General features: G+C 38.8%; 1 long non-coding RNA gene across 6 annotated transcripts; it reads right to left on the reverse strand.

Moving 5' to 3' along the window:
- Positions 1 to 8674: 8674 nt before the first annotated feature.
- On the reverse strand, positions 8675 to 25277 carry LOC111765522 (uncharacterized). 6 transcript variants are annotated; one of them, XR_011645489.1, is made up of 6 exons: positions 25120 to 25277; positions 21128 to 21270; positions 18339 to 18417; positions 15426 to 17569; positions 12975 to 13087; positions 8675 to 11120 (listed from the first exon to the last, which is right to left on the reverse strand). It is a non-coding gene; the product is annotated as an uncharacterized lncRNA (long non-coding RNA). The 6 variants fall into 6 exon arrangements; XR_002797835.2 differs by having other exon boundaries at positions 15426 to 16697; positions 17285 to 18417; XR_002797834.2 differs by having other exon boundaries at positions 15426 to 16723; positions 17285 to 18417.
- Between the last annotated feature and the right edge of the window lie 242 nt (positions 25278 to 25519).

Consider the following 25519-nt stretch of genomic DNA (forward strand, 5'->3'; position numbering starts at 1 on the left):
GCTCCTTTATATTTTATATGCAGTTCTATTAATATGGCACAAATGTATGATTTTTCAGTCGAATAACTCAAAATCTACATTTTTAAAAAGTGTGATGACTGATTATTAGCAGTATCTGTCATGTAATTGCGGTAGTAATAAGAAATTCATTAAAATAACTAAAAATAGTTATTTCAAACACTAACTACTCTCAATAGCTGTCAATAATGTATCACCACTCATTTTCTAATCTCTCTCATCTACCATCTCAACACATTTTAAGGTGCATTGCCTCACAGAACTATACATCACAGGTATCCATTAATCCTCAGATTCTGTGTGCCAATTATGACTGAATTACTTAAAATAATATCTTCCATGTAAATGTTTAAAATAATGACTGATTTCAAGAATAAGAAAATTGGTAGCCCCAGATGTTCATATCTTGAAAACGTTCATGACTTGTTCAGTGAAAAAATAAAGATTAACTATATATGCATATATTTGACTCAAATTTTATTTAAAAATTAAAAGGTGTGGATATAAAGAGAAGAAAAACTGAAAGAAAATGTAATAAAATGTTGACAGTGGCTATCTTTGGGTGGCAGGGTTTTGAGTAATTTTTATATCCTTCATTATCATTTTCAGCATCTCCTGTTTTTGTAATGATCTTCTATTAATTTTTTAATCCAAAGAATACATTTTAATGGGTGCTTTGTCCAAATACAACTGTAAGATATATCTACACATATTTTCATATATACAGGTGTGTATATAATAATGCATTCCTGGTCTTCCTCATATTGACATTTCTTTTGCATGATCCACTTCTGCATCTTATCTAATTTAAATGATAAAAACAATGAATGGAGAATCATTTTCTTTCATATTCTGAAGGTTTTGAGAGTTCAATCCAATCTAATATTCTAGGATTACAGCTTTTAAAATAGGGTCTAAAAACTTACTCACAAGAGGCATGGAATAGTGGTGGGATGGGTAACAGGCTTGTTTTTCTCTTTACTTGTCACCATTGGATCTTTCTATATACACAAAGATAGGTAGGATCTAAGCTAAACAAGGAAAGAGAAGAAAAATTCCAGTGGCTATAACTGATTAAAAAAAAACCACAAAACACATCAAATTAACTAATTTAATTCAATCTGCTCTCAAGAAGTCCAACTTTTAACAGAGGATACATACCTCCACCTTCCCACTCACTTACATTTTACAGGTTACTAATGTTGCTTCAATTCTTTATCCCACATTATTTAGCCAGACATGGTTCTGTTGCATGATAAATGCAGAAGAAGACTAATCAGTCAGCAATGATTGGATTTCAGGGAATGTTATAAAGCAGGGTTAATAGATAATCCCTCTATATTTTATTTTTTCATTAAGTTGTAAATACATGATCTATCATTTTAAAAATGCATAGCCAAATGTATAGTGTAATTGAATCTTTTTAAAAAATTATCTGATACATTAATGAAGTGCCTGTAATTTTGCAAGTAGAAATTAGTCATAAGTGACCCTAGATCACTACATCTATTATACATTTTCCATAACTAAGTTTATAATTTTCCTCTTCCTTTTCTTTTGTAGTTCAAAGACATCTAAAAATAGCCCCAATGTTGATACAGTCCCTTTTTCATCTGAAAAATAGATGTCCAGTTATAATCACTAATATTTATTGATCACTCCCTATGTGCCAGGCCCTGTTCTGAACAGTTTGCATGTTCATCTATAGGATTATTTAATCCCCACCACAGCCCTTTGAAATAAGTACTCTTATTATCCCCAGATGAGGAAACTGAGAAACCAAAGGTTTTACATTTCTCATCCAAGAACAGTTACTTTCCAGAGCCTGTCCCTTTAGTTGCTTTATGCCCCATTCTGAGCACCCTACCCCTCATTCCACCCATCTCCATCCTCCTGTTGCCTTCTTCCCAAGAGATCTTTGATCATCCCCACTTTCCATCGAGAGGGCTATATACTAGATTCTGAAGGTTTGTGGATGTACGTACTGTACCATGAGAGCAGGGAGGGGACCCTGGGGTGGTAAGCAGAGCAGAAAGGATGCAGTGAGACAGGAAAAGTTGTTGACCCCTAAGTCACACTGTCCAGAAGGTACTGGTTCAAAAGCAAATTCACTCTAAGGCTAACAGGCAAAATTACTACTTTAAATTTACATTGAGAAAGCTTCAAGGAGAAAACCCAATAACCAGAGAGGGAAGAGAAATAAGGAGTGGAAAAGGGTGGCACAATAAAGGTAATTTATTTTTACTGTTATTAATTTACCAGAAACATGTTATTCCAAACCCACTCACACTCGCAATTACCTTGCATTCTCCCAGAAAATTTTATACATCCCTGCTCCTGAGTTTGGACCACAAATCAGGTATTGGGTGCTAGGCACTAAAGGAGTTCCTTCAGGCTCCCGGCAGGTGCTGAACGGGCTACCACAGACCAGTTTGCCTCTCACGGAGAAGCACCAGACAGTAGGGGGCAGGAATGGGATTACAGCCTGATGGTGACTTTTTTGCTTGGGTATTCCTTTCAGGATTTGATGAGGGGCCCCCACTTATTGGGGATGGGAAGTTTGAATAGGAAGTTGAAGTGACAGTTGAACAGTATCCTCCCCCCCACACACACACACAAGAAAACCTAAAATGTCCCCAAGGAGCAGTCTGACTAGAGGTGACTCTACCATCCACTGAGTCTCTCAAACTCTGACAATGTAGCTGGGTGTCCCCTGACAGCTGGTTTTCAACCCTGGAGCTCATATGGACCCTCTTTACAATTTCTATCCTGGGGAAGGCGTCCCTAAGTGGATTAGACCCAGAAAAGGAAAGAAGGCAGTGCAAACCCAGACACGCCCCGGGCTCCACCACTTGCGTGGTTTGTCTCTGAGGCGCCACACTTCCTGGCTTCATCATCCCTTTTCCTGGATGTTCCCGGCCCTCTCCTCCACACCCTGTAACGGGGCATTGAAGACTAACCACTTTCGCTTCTGTGTTCACACCGACTCATTCTCACCTTCACGGGGAAGGACCATCTCTGAGCCAGGGAGAAAGAGCCAGAAAGAGGAAGTTGAGGCCACAAGACAAGTGTTACCATTTAAATCAAGGCCACCCTGTTCACCTTCAACAGCCAGCAACAAATAAAAGCTATAGGCAAAAGATTATTGGCTTTAGTGGAAAACAGCACTATCTATAACCCCGTGTGGCAGGTCACCTATGGAGGTGTGAATTCATGTTCGGGTCTTCACTGCTGAACGTAACCGGGAAGCCCGAGCTGTGGCCACCTCCCACCACCCTGAGGAGCTCCGTTCCCTTTCCTCTGGGGAGAACTATTTTCCAAAGTCTAGGTCCTCCCACCCAAATCCCACTCTGCTTGCATCTAAAGTTCCTTTGCAGAATCTTAGGGAGAGCAAGGAAGTCCCAATGAAGTTTAAATTCAATTTAGAGAATAGAAATGTAAAAAATATTGCACATCCCAAATTGTAAAATAAAATTAACATTCAATCTACCATCACTGTGTGGAATGGCATTTATTGCTTGATCAAAATTATAAGCACCTTTAATGGAAAATTGGTCTATTTTCCCTAAATACGGTCCCTAGGAAGTCATGTTCATGACTTGGGATTTATAGAAATTTTAGAGCATTTTAGTCAGGTAGGAGCCCAGGGTTCTACTGACTGCCCTCCCACAGCCAGAAGAAAGAGCTGAATGTTCAAACTTCAGTGTGAACAAGAATCATCTTGACAGTTCATTTAAAATTCAAATCTTCAGGTTCAGCCCTCAGAGACTAAAGAAGAATTCTGGGGAGAGGCCCAGGAATCTGCCTTTTAAATGAGACACTCAGGTGATTCTGATGCAAATGTCCAAGCTCAAGCATATTTTGAGATACCTCCCAGAGTGACCCTAAATTAGCAGAGAATTTCTCTGCAATCTTTTCCTTTTTTCATTAGAGATGTTGAAGATTTCCAGAATCATGCATAAAATACATGTTACCATATACCATCCTATTATTAAATCCTGCATTATTGTGGTACATTTGTTACAATTCATGAAAGAACATTTTAATAATTATACTTTTAAATATAGTCCATTGTTTACCATAGGGTTCACTGTGTTGTACAGACCCTTTTCTTTTTTTTTTTGAGGTTTTGGAGATCTATCTGGGATTGAACCCAGGACCTTGTATGTGGGAAGCCAGTGCTCAACCACTGAGCCACGTCAGCTCCCCTGAGTTGGTTTGTTAGTTTGCTTTGCTTGTTGCTTGTATTTTCAGGTGGCACCAGGGAACCAAACACATGTAGGAGGTGGGAGCTCAACTGCTTGAGCCCCATCCACTCCCCTTGTGGCTTTTTAATCATTATTGTTCATTTTTATTCTAGTTCTGCTGTTAATCTTGACACTGTCTTTGCCTGCAAAATATAAGCAATATTTAGAATGAGTCCATGTTTTGAATTCTTGCACATGAAAAGTGAATAGTTTTTAACCAAAGAAGAGGGAATAACTGCTAAACAATTAAAATAGGTGTATATATATTAATTGATTCTCTTTTCACTTTGATTCAAGATTTTTGTGCTTTCTTAGATGATTTTGAGTCTTAGGATTTTAATGGATTTCCTTGCTTCCTATTTGGCAGCACCTTATCTTGAAGTTTCCTCTTACTGTGCTGGTTCTACGAACTAGTGGGAATATCTTCAATACGGGCCAAAGCTGGTGAATTCCCAAAGCAGTGTGCGTCGGCTGGTTAATTTACAGAGCTTTTCCTGAATGTAGCCAGTCTGCCGGCAGTTGTTACCAGGGGGAAAAATGCCTCTAGATTTTAGAAAAGCCCCTTGCTTGTTTTCTTTGGCCACTTGTGTCTGTTTTGTAAGTCAGAAGTTTCCTAAAGATTATTATTAGCTTTGTTTTCAGCGTCTCACACTGGAAAAATTCCTGCCTGGTCACTTTTTAAAACTGCATTTTGATTTTATTGTATCAGAAAAAAAAATGTAACAATCGTAGATACCAAGTAGTGAGGAAAAGGGTCACTTTTTTCCTTTTCAAAAATTTTTCAGAGAAAATAGAGCAACCTGAATTTTCTAGATCTCTTAATAGCTTAATACTTGATAATGTTAAAATAAACATTTATATTTGGAAATTAGTCTGATAAACCATAGAGTTTTAAAATATGATAATTCAATACAAAGGGTTGCTATTTTATACAAATTAGCTCTGTGATTTGAAGCAAGCTTCTTCGCTTCTTTTAAATCTCAGGTTTCCCATCTGGAAATCAAAGGTGCTTGACTACAGTCACTGCCAGCTGTGACATATTGTGGTATAATGAATAAATAGTGAAAAACACTAATTAAAATGGCAATGTTCATTATTTTTCCTTGCTGTGAAGCTTTTAACTAAATAATAATAAGAAATCACAGAGAGTACCCGCTGTGTGCCACGTACTTTACAAACATTATTTCATTCAAACGTCACAAAATGGAAGGTGGGCATTATTAGTCCCATTATACAGATAATGATGGAGACCTAGGAGATTAAATAACTTGCCTCTGTTTTTCAGTTAAGTGGTAGATATTCAATGTGTTATTGTAAAGCCCACATTCTTTTTCTTGACTCCATGCCTGTTCAAATTTAAACCTCAGCAGAGTAGCAGACCTCGGTTTTTGCATGGCAAGACATTACAGCAGCCTGCTTGGCTTCCGGTGCCCACCCCACATCCCAAACCTGTAAGGTTAAGGTCTTGGGTTGTGTTCCTTTGAAGCAGATTTTGAGACAACAATGTGGGTGCAAGCCATTTACTTGGAAGGTGATCCTGGGAAGCTGATGGGAATAAGGAAATGAGACAGGAGAGAAGGAATTCAATAACGGGTCCATTAACAAGCAGGGAACACTGTGGGAAAGTAGGACCGAGTTTCACTACGGAATTCTGGGAGATGACTTAGAAAATGGCTCAGACTATCTCCATGCTGGGGTTAGGGGGCTGGGGATTTATCCACCAACTCCAGTCAATGGTTGGTTGAGGGCTGATCCTGAGATGACCTGGTTAGTTCCCTCTGCAGTTTCAAGTATATTCCTTTTTTTTTTTTTTTTAGATTTATTTTTATTTATTTCTCTCCCCTTGCCCCCAGTTGTCTGCTCTGTGTCCACTTGCTGTGTGTTCTTCTGTGTCTGCTTGCAGGTGTCACTAGGAAAATGCATGTCTTTTTGTCACGTCATTTTGCTGCATCAGTTCTCCGTGTGTAAGGCACCACTCCTGGGCAGGCTGCACTTTTTCTTCTTTTTCACATGGGGCAGCTTTCCTTGCTGGGTGCACTCCTTGCACAAGTGCATGGCGTGGCACTCCTTGTTCACAGCAGCACTGTGTGTGGGCCAGCTCACCACACGGGTCAGGGGGCCCTGAGTGTCGAACCCTGGACCCTACATACGGTTGGTAGACTGTCTATCAATTGAGCCATGTCCGCTTCCTTCCAAGTGTATTCCTATGGCCAGAAAAAGTCCTCCACAAATAGTTGCAAGTGCCATGGTTGGAAATGACATTATGTGTCAAGTTTTAAAAGGATGATCTGCATGCTGCACTGGGACAAGGTAAATTAATTAGCTGTTTTCTTTTTTTATCACTGCCACAATTATTGTAAATTTAGTAGCTGAAAACAAAACAAATTTATTATCTCACAGTTTTGTAAGTCCAGGTTAGCTCAGCTGGTTTCTCTGCCCTGGGTTTCACATTGCCAAAATCGAGGTGCCTAGGCTCTTCCTGGGAGGCTGTGGGAGGAATCCACATTCAGGCTTACTCAGGTAGTTGGCAAAATCCAGTTTCTTGTGGTACTAGGACTGAGGTCCCTGTTTCCTTGCTAGCTGTCAACCAGGAGTCATTCTCAGCTTTAGGAGCCACTTCCATTCTCTGATTTGTGGCTCTTCTTCACCTTCAAGTGACAAGTCCAGTCCCTCTAGTGCTTCAAATCTCTCTGACTTCCTCTTCTGCAGCATCTCTCTTCTACTTTCAACACCTATCACCTATTTGGGCCCACCCAAATAATCCAGGATAGTCTATTTTTTTAAAGATTTATTTATTTATCCCCCTTACTCCCACCTCATTGTTTACACTCACTGTCTGCTTTCTGTGTCCATTCATTGTGCATTCTTCTGTATCTGCTTGTCTTCCCTTTAGGCAGCACTGGGAACTGATTTTGGCACCTTTTGGAGTGGGAGAGAGGTACTCAATCTCTTGCACCACCTCAGCTCCCTGGTCTGCTGTGTCTCTTATAGTCTCTCCTCTGTGTCTCTTTTTGTTGCATATCTTGCTGCACCAGCTCTCCACATGGGCAAATACACCACGCAGGCCAGCACTTCTGCACAGGTCAGCTCTCCTCAAGGGCCATTTCGCCAGGAGGGCCAGCTTGCCTTCACCAGAAGACCCCAGGAATCAAACCCTGGACCTCCTACATGGTAAACAGGAGCCCAATCGCTTGAGCCACATCCACTTCCTAGTCTTTCTATTTTAAGGTCAGCTGATTATAACCTTTATTATATCAACAAAGTCCCTTCACAGCAGCAAGGACTTCAATACAGGGACACAATACAGAAACTAGGCTAATGGTGCTAATGCCAATTCTGTGGTATAGTGTTTTCTGAGTTGGTGCTTATTATATCTTCTCTGCATAGGAATTAAGCTGATATTGGAATCCAGGGATGGTTCAGACCTTTCAGTGGGAATTAAATATACAAAGTCCAGCAGACATTTGGAGTGCCTAACCCATAAACCCTCAGCACTCACCCGTTGGAGATTTGGACCCAAAGGGTATTGGGAATGAAAGAGAAAGGGGGAAGGAAACAAAGAGCAAGAATGAGCGAGAGAGCTGGGATCAGGGGGTCTGTGAATAATGACTCCTCAGACAACTTTATTGTTTACAAGGGTCTCTCTGTATACCCCAGTTTACGTGACAACAAGCAGCAACATATCGCCTATGTGACAACAAGCAGCAACATGCAGTTAACTATCAGCATTACCCATAGTCTAAGGAATTCAAAAAAATCTTATCTCAAGGTACAAAGTCTAAGTGTTCTATTTACTACAAAAGGTATGTGCTCATCTTTTCTTTCAGCCTTTAACAGCTTCATCCTATTTGCTGGGAACTCTTAATTACTGCATTCCTTAGGTTGCAAGCATAGCCATGGAGAGAGCAGATCTCTCCTTGCAAGATCACTGTGCCTCAGTTTCCAATATATTCCCCCTTTTTGTGCCTGTCTTAGGTTGCCCTCCCTGAGAGTCTTACCCGTCATTGACTACCGGCCAAGCTCTTCAACTAGGGGAAGTTATTAAAGTGCTTTTGTTAGCACCAGATTATTCGTATGTCCAATGGCTGTTACGCTTTTCAATTTTCTTCAAAAGCACTGTCCAGCACAGATGAGAATCATGAACAACAGAAAAAATATGATTAGCCCTATTCCTAAAGCTGACAGGAAATGCTGTGATTTCCATCAATTAATTGTGTTAAATTTTGTAATATGTGAAATCATATCTGAGACAATATCCTTATCATTGCCTACATGAATTTGATTTTGAGACATTTCTAATATTTTCCTTTGTAATTCAATTATTTCCAGAAAGATTTTACTTTTATGGCCTATCAAATGATTCTTAATTTTTCTCCATTCTATATTAGATGAATTATAGGCAAGAGGAGTAATACAAAAGTTGCTTTCATTCCAATCACATTTCAATCCCCTTAACAAGTTTAAATTATACAATGATCTCCAATATGCAAAACAGCTGATCCTAAATCATTAACCTGATTATTTAACTGTTCATCAATGTGTTCTTGGCTATGCCACAAATCACTAGTATTTTTATGCCAATCATGCACATATTGTTGAGTCTGAACAGTCTCATGCAAAGTGACAGCAGCGGTTGCAGTAGCTGTGATAATTCCAATTAGTCCCATTATACTAATTATTAGGAGTCCAACAAATCTTTTTGTCCATTTCAGGATTTCTTGTGCCATGTGAAGCAACATCTGACTTTCAGGTGATGACTGCCATATTTGGTTCATTTGGATGGGAATCCATATACCTCGTCATCTTCTGGCTATTGTGACAGTGTCTCCATCCTGCAACAGACTTTCTGACAGATATGTATACAAGACACCATTTTTATAAAACAAGGCATTATCTTTTATAGTTATTTTTCCAGTAATGAATACAAAAGGATCCCTGACACATGCTTTTAATTGATAGGTTTGATTTAATTGTAGATATTGATTTGTTTGACTGTAATTACCATTCCATTCATAAGTAGGGGCAATTCCAAAAAATACTTTACACAAGTTTTTATGTATACTAAGATTATAGGTGTCATTAATTCAAGGGGTTGGTAACTATTTTCCTTTATATTTCCAAATAGTAAAATTGGTAGTATATACCACTTGTTCACCCAAGAATAGAGATTCTGAAAAAGGATATTGCACATCACTAACTCATTGACACTTGTTGTTAAGTCCATACCATATAAATCTGCTGTTATATTCTTTGGGGGGTTCTCCATAGGAGCACTTTCCCACACTATTCTATAGGAATCATTGAAAAAAACAGATCCTCTTCCTATATGGCATTCCTGCCATCCCTCTTTCTTTTCACATTTTTGGGGTGGACAATTATAATTTTGCTTTTTAGTCACCAAAGAATTATATGAAGGAAACAAAGTTAATAATTTTGTACCATAACTTTTCATGATAACCATAGTCTGATTTTTTGTTTGCACACAAGGGGGACTTTTTCCAATACATAATGGTCTATGATCAAAAGGAAGGATAAGATTATATATTTCCTTCCCTTCTTCATCAGGTTTTAAGGGTAGTCTGTCATCTATAGGCCCAGGAAGCACATGTGTTTTATTTAAAAATATAGGAAATGATGGGTCTCTCCATATTAGATCACGTACTAGAGGTGAGTTAGGAATATATGCCCAATAAGTATGATTTTCACCTGCATGACCCAGAGTTACCATTAATATGATCAGGAGAGGAGAAATTATTGTTAAAAATCTTCCTTCTCCTCTCTCCATGGTTTAATCCATCAGGCTGGCAGCCAAATTTGTTCTCCATCTTCTGTAATGACAAGAGCATATCCTCTCCTCCATACATTAACCTTTCTCTTTTGCCAAGTGTAATTAGTACATCTTTCCAATATATTGGCTGATATTCAGCTGAGTCACACAATACCTTTTCTTTATTCTTATTCAATGCATAATGCCATTCAGCAGGCAGTATTGAATCATATACATTAAGGAAATTTAAAGTGAATAAAGCTTTTGCCTATTGGTCCTTTGGTACTATGATGCCATCATTTCTGTCTTGCATTTAGTATTTGCAATCCACCCCTGGATAGGGATGGCAGTCTTTAGAGTGACCAAACACTATTGGGTTAAGTCTTTCACTTTAGCAGGACCTTCTATGCTGCACACAATTGCTTTTTTATATTTTGCTTTTGGCCTCTTTTCAGAATTGTGATTAAAACCCAAGGGTTACTTGTTTAGAATTTTGCTTTTGCCACAAAGTCAATATTGGTGCTTGCTACATCCAATTCATAGATTATGTTAATGTCCATAATTTACTTTTCTTTTATTATTATTTAAAGCACCTTTCTGGAGGTTTTCCTACTTCCATGAAGGACTTTTCCCAATTAATACATACAATGGTTTTAATATTTGAGCTAAATGAGTGATGAAAGATTTTTAGCATTTCAACCATATTACGAACTCTATTAACATGAGAAGACATTGCACTCTATCAGTTACAATGGAAGGCATAGTTTTATACCACCCAACCAAACCACATTTAGAAATTTGATAAAGCAGCAGGGACTTTGCAGCCTGTCCCAACTGTTTGCCTAGTTCAGACTCTTAAGATAAGATACCATTGTCTCTGATGTTTCTTTTCATTCTGAAAAGAGGATTACTGGTTAACATAATGTCATCTGTAGGGTTTTAGCCACAGATTTCTTCTACACAGCCAGATTCTTTGCCACAAGGCCAGGGCAGATGGTTGGGCTATACACACAGCCTTGGGGAAGCACTGCAAAAGTCCATTGTTGGGTTTTTCTACAGGTAGGAGAATGCAGGCTGGCTTGACCTGTCTAAGAAGACACAAAAGAAAGTCTTAGCACATTTTAAAGTAAAGTGATCATGATATCACTATTTTGGATATTAATTTCTTGCAACAAACTAGCAATATTTGGGACTGCTGCATACTACAATAGTGTTACTTCAATTTACAATAAGAGGTTTCTGTGACACACTTTTTTATATTAATTAAAATCATAATTAACCATATTGTACAATTTGTTTAATATTATGTTGAAATATTGGTAAATTTATACACTTTTAAGCATTCATATGAACCTTTTATTCATACAACTTTAATTAACAGAGGGTTAAAAAAACTTAAATTTTATAACACTTTTAAACACCTTCTACTTATATATTAGATGAACTCAACTATTACTTCAAATTTTCTTTCATGGTAAAAGAACAAATCTCTTGTAATTAATTTGAAATAAAAAGCTACTTTTCAGGATTTGATTTTTAGAAAGCAGGTTTGAACATTATTTTCCTTTAAAAGAGATAAGACCCTTTCTTCTTCAAACATAGAGGATATGATGAGGTTAAAGTACAAGAAGCTATTTTGATAAAACAGACTTTCTTTGTATACTGATTATTCAGGAAACTTTTACCAAAACAAACTAATGACTTGAGAGAGGTAAGACCAAAATTTTTAACTTTGCATCAGTATACTACTTGATACTAAACCTTTTAAAACTTTATAGACAGACCCATCAAATCTTACTCAACTTTAATCATAAAAATTTCTTTTCCACAAACTTTCTACACTTTCAGTATTCATTCAGGTATTGTCCCACCCTCTACTCCTTCCCAATAATCAATCATTTTATCTTCAGACAAAATCATCTCCTGTTTCCTTAACAATAAAAACACATTCCATACATCCCACATACATAAGTTACCAGGGAAACTTCTTAAAACATATAATTGCCATCAACACTAAACAAGCTTGTTAAAATAATGAACTTTTCTTCACTCTAAATACTTAGTAGCATGCAATACCAGAAACAGTCTTTTAGAAGCAAGTTGATAGGGGAGGCTGGCTGCCGACAAGTTTTCCTGTTATAAAATTACCCTTTATTATCATCAATTCAGTTTTTGTTTAATAATGACTTTTTGCAATTAGCCATTTAAATACCTTAATTTAAACAATGCTTTGTTAAACTTCTTACAATTATGTATAATTTTAAGACAAATTTTACCTTCAGAGAACACATTCCCTTACTTAAATTTACCACAATACCTTCTACAACTTGCCACATGCATTTAAGTCCCAAGAGTTTGTGAAAATTAGCCATCCTATTTTAGGACAAAACACACCTTTTAGAAGAAACTTATTAAATTTCAGTCAGCATTCCTTTTTTAATATTCACTTAAGTTTTACATCCTTCATTTTATCCTGTGAAGAAAAATTAACTATTCATTTCAATCTAGGCAAGAACAACTTCTTATGAAAAGACTTATAGTAATTTTGTTAATCAAGACTTACAATTTTTATCATTGTAGAGATCTTATTAACATTTAAACTTATGTATTAATATAAGCACTTATTTAATTTTTGGCCATTTGAATAGGGCTCTTTTTAAAAACTTTTATTTATTAATTTTATCACCATCTGGAGGTATCAAAATATATACTGACATTGAACAGACAAACACAAAACAATTAAAACACACCAATACAAACATACAGTTTACAATTGACTCATCAACAATACTTTTGTATTAAAGTAAACAATTCTAGTAATTCATAACTTTTTACAGGCACCCTTTTAACTTTCAATAAAGTTTTTAACACTTGTGAATATGCTTCCACATGTCCCCTTTGATTACCCATTACCATGATGGCTTCGCGAAAATGCTACTTACCTAAAAGAAGACTTGAGTCACTCAGCTTTGGACGTCTCACTTGACCCTCGATGAGGTCTTTTCTGAGTTCCCAATGCTGATTTGGAAGACTCACTTGTAAGGGTAAGGCCACACTGGGAAAATAGGAATAGAACTACATTAGGAAATAGGAATTACAAGTGCCTTCAGGTAAATAAGTAACTTAGGGCTGCCTCCAAGGAGAGTGCCAATAAATAACTTAGGGTTGTCCCCAAGAAAAGGGCCAATAAATAACATGGGGATGCTCACAAAAAGGGGCTTTTAAAATAAGAAAAAAATAGATACGCTATCTTCAGCTAACCGCAGTGTTCTGCTTCTGTGCCTACTTGCTTGCTCACAAATGCCCCCCTTCCTAAAAGGCTATAAAACCACCCCTTCCCTGAGACTCAGGGCTGCTCTCTCCTCTGCGTAGGATGAGGCAGTCACCGTGTGACTAATAAAGCTCTCAGTTGAAATTTTATTCAAATTCTGAGTCTGGTCAATATTGCTGGTCTATAACACACTGACTTCTTCCGGCCCCACACTGGGCATTAGATGTTGGAGATTTGGACCCAAAGGGTATTGGGAATGAAAGAAAGAGAAAAGGGGGAAGGAAACAAAGAGCAAGAATGAGCAAGAGAGCTGGGATCAGGGGGTCTGTGAGTAATGACTCCTCAGACAACTTTATTGTTTACAAGGGGCTCTCTGTATATCCCAGTCTATGTGACAACAAGCAGCAACATGCAGTTAACTATCAGCATTACTTATGGTCTAAGGAATTAAAAAAAAAATCTTATCTCAAGGTACAAAGTTTGAGTGTTCTATTTACTACAAAAGGTATGTGCTCATCTTTTCTTTCAGCCTTTAACAGCTTCGTCCTATTTGTCGGGAACTCTGAATTACCGCATTCCTTAGGTTGCAAGTGTAGCCATGGAGACAGCAAATCTCTCCTTGCAAGATCACTGTGCCTCAGTTTCCAACACTCACCTTTCCTGAACAACCCAACAATAGTAGTTTTTATTTTTTTTATTTTTATTTTTTTTTAAGATTTATTTATTTAATTCCCCCCCTCCCCCAGTTGTCTGTTCTCTGTGTCTATTTTGCTGCGTCTTGTTTCTTTGTCCGCTTCTGTTGTCGTCAGCGGCAGGGAAAGTGTGGGCCGTGCCATTCCTGGACAGGCTGCACTTTCTTTCGCGCTGGGCGGCTCTCCTTACCGGGCGCACTCCTTGCGCGTGGGGCTCCCCTAGGCGGGGGACACCCCTGCATGGCAGGGCACTCCTTGCACGCATCAGCACTGCGCATGGGCCAGCTCCACACGGGTCAAGGAGGCCAGGGGTTTGAACCGCAGACCTCCCATGTGGTAGACGGACGCCCTAACCACTGGGCCAAGTCCGTTTCCCCCGATAGTAGTTTTTATATCTCACGTGTCCCTTCCCTCTGTGAACTGATATCCTACACATAGACACTTCATTTCGCCAGTCCTTCTACTTGAATATTACAATTATTCTTTTTTATCCTTTTTTTTTAAAAAGCAGTTTTATTCACACACCACACAATCAATCCAAAGTGTACAATAAATGGCACTCCGTAGAATAACAAAATTATGCTTTCATCACCATGTTTACTATTATTCTTAATGTAGCAGATACCCTTAATTGATCACTTACTTCACACCAGGCACAGTGTTAAAAACTTTGAGTATACTGTCTCATTTGATCACTATAATGTGATTAGGAATTATTCATTACTGTCTCCATTTTACAGATGAGGACACTGAGGCTTAGAGGTTTAAATAATTCAGGGAATGGCTGTAAATGGTAAAACTAGGACCCAAGCCCAGGTCTATCTGATTCCAAAGTCAATGTTCTTGGCTACCATAGTGCCTCTGCTTTAACTAAATTGAGGCTTCACTTCAATAGTCAGACCCTCTTGACTTCACCAGTGAGTCTGCCTGAAGCAGAGCACAAGCAGCATAGAGAGCACATGTATGAAAGCTATGGAAGGGCCAGTTCACTATGCAGTGTCATTCCCATGTGTGATGCTTGCTATAACCCAGTTTTACTTATTATCCATTACTTTCTGGTGGTCAAGCTTTTACTGGAAATTGGGGGTAATTTTGCAAATCATTAAGCTGTCTCCTTCACATAGGGTGTTTTATTTGCTGTTGTATCCCCAGCCCCCAACTCAGTCTAGCTTTAGTAAAGACCAAAAAATTTTTGTTGAATGAATAAATGAATGAAATCACTTGTGACATATAAAGCATTTATTCCTGTGTCCTCATGGATTTCAGAATTCTTGGCATCTTAAAAAGAAAGCATGCACACTATTCTTCCTACTTTAATTTTTCACAATGTAAAGAAAAGCATCTGAGGAAAGCTCTCAGACCTACTATCTCCTAATACCAAACTGAGTATGGACTTTGAGAAGCTAAATGAAAGGATTAGTGAGCCTTACCTACATCCCTCACCCTAGCGTCAGATCACAGGAGAGCAGGTAGCACCCTGCTAGGGACACATTTCCACACTGCAAAGAATGAGACTCAAATATTATATACATAGCTAACAGGTAGCAGGAGATCTGCTCAATAAGGACAAGCTCCTACTTACAGCATTTACAAGCACTCCTTAAAATAGCTTAAAATTCTACTAGAAGAGTGAATTCAGCCATTCCAACTAATTCTGGGAAGTTATAACCTTCATATCAAAACCAAACAATGCTCGCATGAATGTAGGAAACTGGTGTCTTTTATGAACAGATTGTCAAGAAAGAAGAGTGGGCAGCAGGCCCAGTGAGTCCTAGCCTGGAAGCCCCACCTGAGCCAGCTACCACCCAGCCCTTCACGCACATGTGCATCAGTGCCTGTTGTCACGGAAAGGCCATCTACCTGTGATACGCGAGTCAGAATGGTCAGCCTGTGCCCCCTTCTTTGCCAATGTTACAGATTGAAAAGTTGGTGCTTATGTGGAGCACAGCATCCAGGGCGATGAAAGGTTTACTCTGACAGTGAGTAACATGCATGCCTTGTCAAGAAAGGGAAGGAATAGTGGAAGAAGATTTCTGGCTGAATTTTGAAACAGAATTTCCTTGCTCTCTGGGTGTTGGCTTACTTGACCTTTGACTTTCGAGGTTCCTTTAGTTGTTCAACAATGTTGGCTTTGGAGAGAAAACAGAGCTCAAAAACCCACAGGTCATTCCCCAGGGAATGTTACAGGAATACAGAGGGCAGTTTCACAGAGCCAGCAAAGCCTCGCCTCTACTTGTAATAGATAGGAAGAGAGGAAGAGATGAACAATACCTTTTTAAGAAGCTCAGCTTTTATCGCTGCATCTCATGAAAAGATGTCTCCGGTCAGTCTGGCTAAAGGCAACCGGCTGGGGAGCCTCTTTATCTATGATTCTAACAAGTGGAATGTTTTCCTTAATTAAAAGATCCTTGTCTGACTCAGGGAAATGAAACACTTTCTCACATCAGAAAGGCCATAATCTAGCTCATAAAGCACTTGGGAGAAATGAAACAGTTATCTGGAGTGGTCAGAAATGAGTCATTAATATTCAGAGTTGAAGGAAAAGGACATTCTATTGGGTTTGCTCTGTCCAATCGACAATGGGCTCAGTATTCTACCTTGCTAAATTGCTCGGCCACAAATGGCTGTGTGGCTAAACCAAGGCATTTCATCTCTCTCAGTCTGGGATTCTTCATTTGTAAAGTAGGATAATCTCTGGAAAACTGAGAATACTTTTTACATCATAATGCTGTGGTTAAAAAAAAACAAAATAAAAATAGATGAAATGATTTTTAAAAAGCACTTGGCACATATAGCCACAAAATACATATTAGCTTGTAAAGATACCATTAAATATACTAAGTTTCTATTTAACCATTCAGAGATGATCAGCCAAAACTGGCTATGCCAGGGGCAACTATGCATTTACCTGGCCTTTAGAACAGGATTAAATAACTGACAGCAATACCTCGAACCGCCCACCCCCCCACCCCCCCCAAAAAAGAAAGCTCTATCATTCTAGGAGTGATTGCCAGGATAGTAGGCTAGTGTTATAAACCCTTTGAGCAACAGGTCCTAGATTGAGTGAAGGTGAAAGAGACAAAAATGTTGTCCATGGTAAAGGGACAAGGCCCCTCCAAAGGGAGAAGCCTGGAGAAGATGGACTGAATTCTGGAAGGTGAAGTAGAGAAGATACTTGACCTTCCCATGAAATGGGTACTGTGGTAGATTGAATTATGTACCCCAGTTTATCCATGTTCTTAATCTTAATTTTCATTCCTGTGAGTGTAAATCCATTGCACAGGCATACCTCAGAGATATTGTAGGCTCAGTTCCAGACCACTGCAGTAAAGCGAGTCACATGAATTTTTGGTTTCTCTGTGCAAGTAAAGGTCATGTTTATACTAAAATGTAGTCCATTAAGTGTGCAATAGCATTATGTCTAAAAAAACAATTTTAGAAAATGTTAACCGTCATCTAAACTTTCAGTAATTCATAACCTTTTTACCAAGGGAGGGTCTTGCCTCGAAGCTGATGGCTGCTGACTCATCAGGGGGATGGTGGTTGCTGAAGACTGGGGAGCCTGTGGCAATTTCTTAAAATAAGACAAAAATGAAATTTGATACTTTCTTTCACTTGAACACTGAGAGGCCATTGTAGGGTTAATAATTGGCCTGGTTTCAACATTTTTGTGTCTCAGGGAATAGGGTGGCCTGAGAAGAGGGAGGGATATGAAAACTGCTGGGTGGTGGAACAATCAAAACATAAAGAAAATGTATTGATTAAGCTTACCTTCATAGATGGGCGTGGTATTTGTCATAGCAGTCTGGCAAACTAAGACAGGTAGCAAGACCTTCCAGAATCCCCAATTTTATAAATGCCACCAAAACAATGGTTTATAAAATATGTTCCCACAGAACACTACTTTCCAGAGATGCTCAGTGAAAAAAAGAATACCACGTTGAATAAGTTTTGGAAACTGCATAGGATAGCTGCGTAGTGTAGCTCCCTTCCTAAAAAGTCTTAATGCAACTTTACATGTTAAAGACTCTAGGAAGTCCTGCAGAATAGAAATGTGCTTTAACTCTCTTTAACTCCATATTTTCCCAATCTACCTTGATTTATGGGGACTTTGCCTACAATACCATTCTCTGGAATACCTCCAACAAAATGAAAAAATATAGACACAAAGTTATCCACTATGGTAACAAATGGATAATAACAAAATATTAGGAACAATCTAAATGTCAATATATGGTTCTTAACTTTTCTCCATAAACTATGTTTGTATAATTAAGACCAATAAAGCCCTAAGGAAGATGGCTCACCCACTAGCTGGAATATTCTAACCAATATATGCTTGCCTGTGGGAGCAGATGTGGCTCAAGCAGTTGAGCACCTGCCTCCCACATGGGAGGTCCCAGGTTCAGTTTCTGGTGCCTCCTAAAGAAGACAGAAAAACAACAAGAAGACAATGAGCAAAAACAATAAGCAAACAGATGAGGGAGCTATCTCAACAAGTGCTTTCTGTGTGCTATGCATACAATTCCCTTTTAAAGTCCAATCTTGGCAAAATTGTAAATTACCAAGCATCATGTCCATCTGATACTCAGAATTGCAAACATTAAGTCTTTGTAAGCCAAGGGTGCACTGTATAGACAAATGCTTCTATAACCATTGGTTCTCCTCCAAAGAAAACAATCTGTTGATAAAAATACAGAAAACATTTTGTACAAGAATAAGATCCTTTAGCCTGCTACCTATATTCATGAAAATGTAAGATGTTTTCCCATAATTTTTCCATTATCTTACAACCTTTGGTACTGGCCTGGACACTTATTTTCCCTTTTGCAAGAGGCCATGTAAAGTTCAAGGTAAGAAAACTTGTTTTGAAATTTGTTTTGCTGAGTGATGAGTCTCTAAAAAGAATTTGGCTTTGCTTTTGCAAAGTTCAGCATGCTAGTGTATAAATTTTTCAGATTAAATCATGTTTATTATTTATTTATTTATTTATTTCTCTCCTCTTCCCCTCACCCCCAGTTGTCTGTTCTCTGTGTCTATTTGCTGCATGTTCTTCTTTGTCCCCTTCTGTTGTCAGTGGCATGGGAATTTGTGTTTCTTTTTGTTGCATCATCTTGTGACAGCTCTCTGTGTGTGCAGCGCCATTCCTGGACAGGCTGCACTTTCTTTCATGCTGGGGGACTCTCCTTAGGGGGTGCACTCCTTGCACGTGGGGCTCCCCTACACGGGGGACACCCCTGCGTGGCACAGCACTCCTTGTGCACATCAGCACTGTGCATGGGCCAGCTCCACACGGGTCAAGGAGGCCCGGGGTTTGAACTGCGGAGACGGATGCCCTAACCACTGGGCCAAGTCCACTTCCCTAAATCGTGTTTAGATCTGTTTTTATTGCTTTAAGTGTTTTCAAAATGCGAAGTAAAATCTTCCTGCCTTAGAACAGACTGCTTACCAATAAGCACCTTCTCTCAAACATTGCAAATGTAAAAATTGCAAGGCAAATATAAGATTCCTATTCCGCACTATTTCTGGAGACAATAGAAGCAAAGAAAGTTCTGAGAAGGCAAAAAAAAAAAAAATTATAAAAATGATGGGATAAGGGGAGTGGAAGGAAGAGGAATAAAGATGCCATACAAGGACAAACTCTTTAAAGAGAAATCTCTTCAAAAGCTTGGCAACACTTTTAATGAAGCTGAGGACAAACATTCACTTTCATACATTGCTGGTATGAATGTGAGATGGTCTAGCCTCAAGACAGAGGGAAAGATTTTTATATGAGTTATAGGAGTGTGAAGCAAAGGGGTTAACCTGACCAAGAGGGTCAGGCAGGCTCCCTGAAGAAATGACCCTTCAGTGGGGGTTAGTAAGTAGTTAGCTACATGAACATCGGTAATGGGAAGGCATGTCTGGAGAAGGGAGAAGTGCACCAGGCAGAGGAAATAGCACATGTGAAGACCATGACCAAAAGGTGAAGAAACAAAACTTTGGCACTTGGCACTTGGAGACTTTCCAATATTTATTGAATGAAGAACGGAATAAATAAATCAATAGTGTGACATTTAATCAGCAATGGAATGTTCCTCAGTCACACTGAAGAGGGCAAATGGAAGCACCACATCAAAGTAGTCTTTTCAAGGACTAGAGTCAATCTCCAGACTTGAGGGCGCTGGAGGAGGTGCTCTCGAGATCAGCACAAAGCATCCCAAGGAAGATTGGTGATTGAACCTTCCTTTGCTGAAGGGATATGGATCAGGGTTGGAACCAAAGACCAGAGCAGCTGCACAGTGGAAGACCACTATCACCCAAAGTTAGAGGAGCTGAAGCTGGAGCCCATGATGAAAGAGGAGACTAACAACTAGGCGAGGGGCAGATGAGGCTAGAGGACACTAGTCATCCACGTGGTGGTGTCAGTCTAAAGCTTCCCAGTCTGAGTTTTAACAGAATGTGATGTAAGCATGCTTAAGATAAGAAAATAAATAAAGCAATTGCCTACTTAGAATTTAATTAGGTGGGGGTAAGAAATCTGTGCTAAATAAACCTGTTCACCTTTTATGGTTTTGTGTTTTCTTTATTGTACTTTTAGTTTTCTTCACTCTAGAAGGTAGAGGTCTAGGGTTTTTTAAAGGAGAGCTTCCCTGTGTGGGAAGTTTATCATACATATATAAGTATGTAAAATGTTTATGTATGTTTGAAGACTAATAATATCAGGCTAAAATATGTTTAAAATGAATTTATGTTTCTTTTTTTATTTTTTTGGAGGTGGTTACTAGAAAAAATAAAATTATATATGTGGCCCTTGCACTGTATTTATCTTGAACAGCCCTGATATAGAGGGGATTTTTACACTGGCTTTTTCCAATGCATAAGGATACTACCAACATAGAACCACCTCATGAAATGATCCACTTGAAGATATTTTAGATGACCCACCTAGTATGAGTCGGACTGTAAACTCACACAAAGGCAGGCTTGTCATTATGCGTTCTCAGGTTGAGTTTTTTCCCTTTCCTCAGTGCCAGGGTCAAGAGAGACAGCTTTCCTTGCTGTCACCTTCTCTAATAAAGGGTTTATTTCTTATTTTCCTTTATAAGGCATATTTAGGACTTTCTAGTCCCTACCTCTAAGGGTTTCTTACCCTGGGTATGTCCTGGCTTTCTTGCATATTCCTCCCACAGTCTTCCAAGCAGCAGTAAGGGTTTCCAGGGCTCGGCAGAACACCAACAGGGCAGAACACTCGTCAGGGTGAAGGCCAGCCTTGTTGCTTACTCCTCAGGATTCCTAGTTTGAATTCAATTTAGGGATATTAGTTTCCTTACTTTCTTGTCAGCTTATTAATGTATTTAAGATGATGATTTTTTATATTTTACTCAAGATTTTGGTTGTCTTTCAGGATTTCTTACTCATCATATTGCCAGAGCTAGAAACCAGCATGGTTTCTTTTGTGTGTGTCATTTAGATTCAGACAACCCTTCTGCCTAGTAATGTGGTACCATGTGGCAAGGGCTATAAAAATGTTTATACCCTCTTATTCAATAATACGACTCTTGAGAATTTATTCCAGGGAAATAATTTAATAGTAACAAAACACAATTAGCACAAAACAACAGCTCAATTTGGGCCACTAAGTGCTGGAAACAACCTAAATGTCCATTAGGGAAATCACTAACTATGCAACCATTAAAATGCTCATAATGAAGATTGAGGCAACGTGGAAGATGTTTATCATGCTAAATCATAAAAGCATAATAGAGGATTTGCCAACGCTCGGACTGCAACTTCTAGAAAAATAAGTGTGCATAAGGATAATGTGATAGGAAAATATAATAGTGTTATACCAGTGGAATTATAGATTTTGCTGTTTTGAGTTTTATCTTTAATATTTTGACATATTATTTTTAAAATGCAAAAGAATTTGCCACTTTAAGGGGGAAGAGAGTTGTTTGATTATTCTGTTCTTACTGGAGTTTTGGCAGTTTCCTTGGGTGAAAAACAGGGATGCAAATTCCAATCTGGAGATAATACTAAGTAAAAGAATCCAGCACAGTAACTGGCACATGGAAGATAGTTAATACAAGGTTGTTACTGACTGTGTTTTCTCACACCCAGGGCATGGTGGGAGAGGAGAGTAGGGGAGGGATCAGTGCCCTGTAGAGGTCCACTGTAGAGGTGAAAGGGCCGATCCCTGGTAGAGAAGGTCTTGGGAAGACAGATTAGTTCCAGAGCACACAATAAGGTGAGCACTCAGGATCAGTACTTATATAAGAACTAGCTGCTTGCTAGCTCCTTTCCACCCAAGGTTTCCCTGTCGGCCGCACTTTGGTTACCCTCACATCAATGGAGTCAGGGGAAAGGAAACCAAGTTTCCTCAGCCATTCACTGCACGGGCAACTCTGTCTTCAGTTCGTATAGGTTCAAGATAGAGGGTAGACCCAAGTTTAAGTCTTTGTTTTGCCACTTACCATGTGACCCTGGGCAAGATATTTGTGTTCTCCACACTCCCTTGCTTTTACAAAGTTGTAAAAATTTAAAGAAAATGCTTTGTAAGTTCTATAGACTTAACACATCATGTGGCTATTATCATTATTTTGGTGAAGTCATTCCAAGATCATGATAGCAGCACTGTTTGGTCTAATCCTGCTCTGTTTTAACCTCAATGAGCACAGATTAAAACATTTTAGCTTCAACATCTCACAACTCCCATCCTAGTTTTCTCATCTCCATTCTCTATCAACAAGCCCTCAGAAAGCAACAAACTCTCCATAATTAAAAAGAAATCTTGCTAAGAGTTTGACATTCACATGTTCAAACCATATATTTGAACATTGTTTGTATCTAGATTGGGGAGATATCAGGCAGCTAGAGGATTACACATTTTTCAGCAAATAATGAATCTCATACAGAATTTTCCAGACTATTGAGGCTCCAGAGATTTATAGCTACTCACAGTGCTTAGAGATATGTAAATAGGAAAGTCACAATGAAATTTCTGCAAGTTTTGTGAGGACAGATGGATGGTCCAAAAGATGAAATAAAAGATTCTTAATTGTAGTAAAAATTGTTAGGATATGTTCTAGGAGAAATTTTGTCAATAGCTATCAGAATTTTAAAAGATAACCACTGACCCAGAAATTCCATTTCTAGGACTTTTTTCTTAAAATATCCGTGTCAATATTCAAAGACACAAAAAGTTGTTCATTGAAGTATTGCTTATGACAGCAAAATGGAAAAAAAATCAGAAACGACCTAAACTACGGTACATCTGAGCCAAAGAAATACTATACCACCACTAAAAATATTAAATTTTGGAGAACTTGGCTTAGGTGTTCAGCATACTGTCTTCTTAATATTGCACCCCAGAATTGGACTCACTCACTCACATGGGCAGCCTGAGCTTGTTCTCCAGGGACAAATCTGTTATACCACATATCACAGAGCAGAACAGTACACACACTCACTACAAAGAGGCAAATCTGAGGAAATGGAAGAAAGGGGTTGAGATACTGTGTGGTTAATTCTTTCTCTTGAGCCCTCCAAGGTATGGGGCTGACAGGGGCTTAAAAGATTACTCTAGTGGACCTCCTATGATAATAACCCTCCCAGCCTTTTACCTACATCTATAGGGTAACATGCAGGTCATGCTATTTCATCTCTTTATTTTCTACAGCAATCAGCACAGGGGCTAACACCAAAAAAACCCTGCTCATTAAGAGTTGGTGGATGGGAAATGGATGTGGCTCAAATGATTGGGCTCCCATCTACCATATGGGAGGTCCAGGGTTTGATTCCCAGGGACCTCCTGGTGAAGCAAATAGCCCGCACAGCAAGTGGGTGCAGCAAGATGATGCAACAAAAAAGAGACCCAGAGAAGAGACAATAAGAGGCACAGCAGACCAGAGAGCTGAGGTGGTGCAAGAGATTGAGCACCTCTCTCCCATTCTGGAAGGTCTCAGGAGGATTGGTTCCTGGTGCTGCCTAAAGAGAAGACAAGCAGACACAGAAAAATGCACAGTGAATGGACACAGAGAGCAGACAATGGGAGGAGAGGGAAGGGAGCCGGGGAAGGAGAAAAGGGGATAAGGGAGAAATAAATCTTTAAAAAAATAAGTTGGTAAATGCAATAATAAAGCCACAAAGGATGAGAACAGCAGATTTCATGGAAAGAGAACTTTGAGTCAGATAATGGCAGCATCCTGAAAAGCAACAGATTTAACACAGGCAGAAAAAATGCCCTAAGAATGTATGAAATGAGGAAAAACGTCTTTGTCTTATCTTACCCCAATGCACATTATCAGTTCTACATGTCTCTGAGGTGTTCTTTTTTCTTTTAGTTTTTTCCATCTTTTTTCTCTATGTTCTTGAGGTTAGATAATTTTTCTTGCATTAACCTCAAGGTCACTGACTCATATTCTGATTAATTTAAGTCCATCCAGTGAATGTTTAAATTGAAGACATTATATTTTTAATACTAGAATTTCCACATTTTTAATAGTTTCTATTCTTTGTTGAGATTTCTTATTTGTTTACTCATTATGGGCATATTCTCCCTATATTACTGAGCAGAGTTATAATAGCTGTCCTAAAATCCTTGTCTGCAAATTCCAACATCTGAATTTAGGGTGGGGTGAGGCCAGTCTCTGTTATATTGCCTCTCTTTTAAAGTATGGGTCACATTTTCTTGTTTCTTCATATGCCTTATAATTTTTGATCACATGCTGAACATTTTGAATTACACATTGTTGAGACTTTGGATTCTGTGAAGGGTATTGAATGTTTTTCTACCATGCAGGTAACTTGACTAGACTCAGACCCCAAACTCTTAACTCCTCTGTGATGGGCAGCAGCAGAAATCTCTAATCAGTTCTTTCGGCCTTAGCTATACTGCTTGAAGTCTGCCATGCACATAAGTAGTCCACAGATCAGCTAGATATTTGGGCAGCATATATACAGAATGTGGGTCACCTTTCTTTAGCTTTCTCCTTTTCTGGATTTCTTCCCTCACTCTCCAGCTGCTCTGGTTGCCTGAATCCTGTCCTCTGGTTCTTCAAGGCAGTAAGACTGTAAATTTAAGTTTCTATCTGAGTTTTATCTTGCTCTTAGGCAAAAAGCTGTAAAAAATGGGAAACTCACCTTGGTGCCATTCCCTTCTTCCAAGTGGGAAGTCTATCTGCCTTTGGTTACTCTCCAGTACCTTCTGGTATTTTTAGTTTTGTGGGTGGGGGAGTCCAGAGTTTATAGTTGTTGTTGTGGAGACTTGGTTTAACAGAGACTATTCCTGTATGACTGAAAGCTGGAAGTTCCAGAGCATAACTGACCTTTAAGCAGCATTCTTCTCTGAACTGGTCTTTCAGCTACTTACTGTGTATTTCCATATTTCCTGTTTAGCACACCCATGTTCTTTTTTTTCCCCTTACTTCCTTAATCAACTTTCCTATTTGAAGATTCAGTGGCTATTATCAAGCATCCTTCATATAGTTCTATTTATAAAAAGAAAAATATTTTTGCCTATTTGTGAAAAATGATTCAATAT

The sequence above is a fragment of the Dasypus novemcinctus genome, chromosome 13, assembly GCF_030445035.2.
Source record: "Dasypus novemcinctus isolate mDasNov1 chromosome 13, mDasNov1.1.hap2, whole genome shotgun sequence".
Taxonomy (NCBI): Eukaryota; Metazoa; Chordata; class Mammalia; order Cingulata; family Dasypodidae; genus Dasypus; species Dasypus novemcinctus.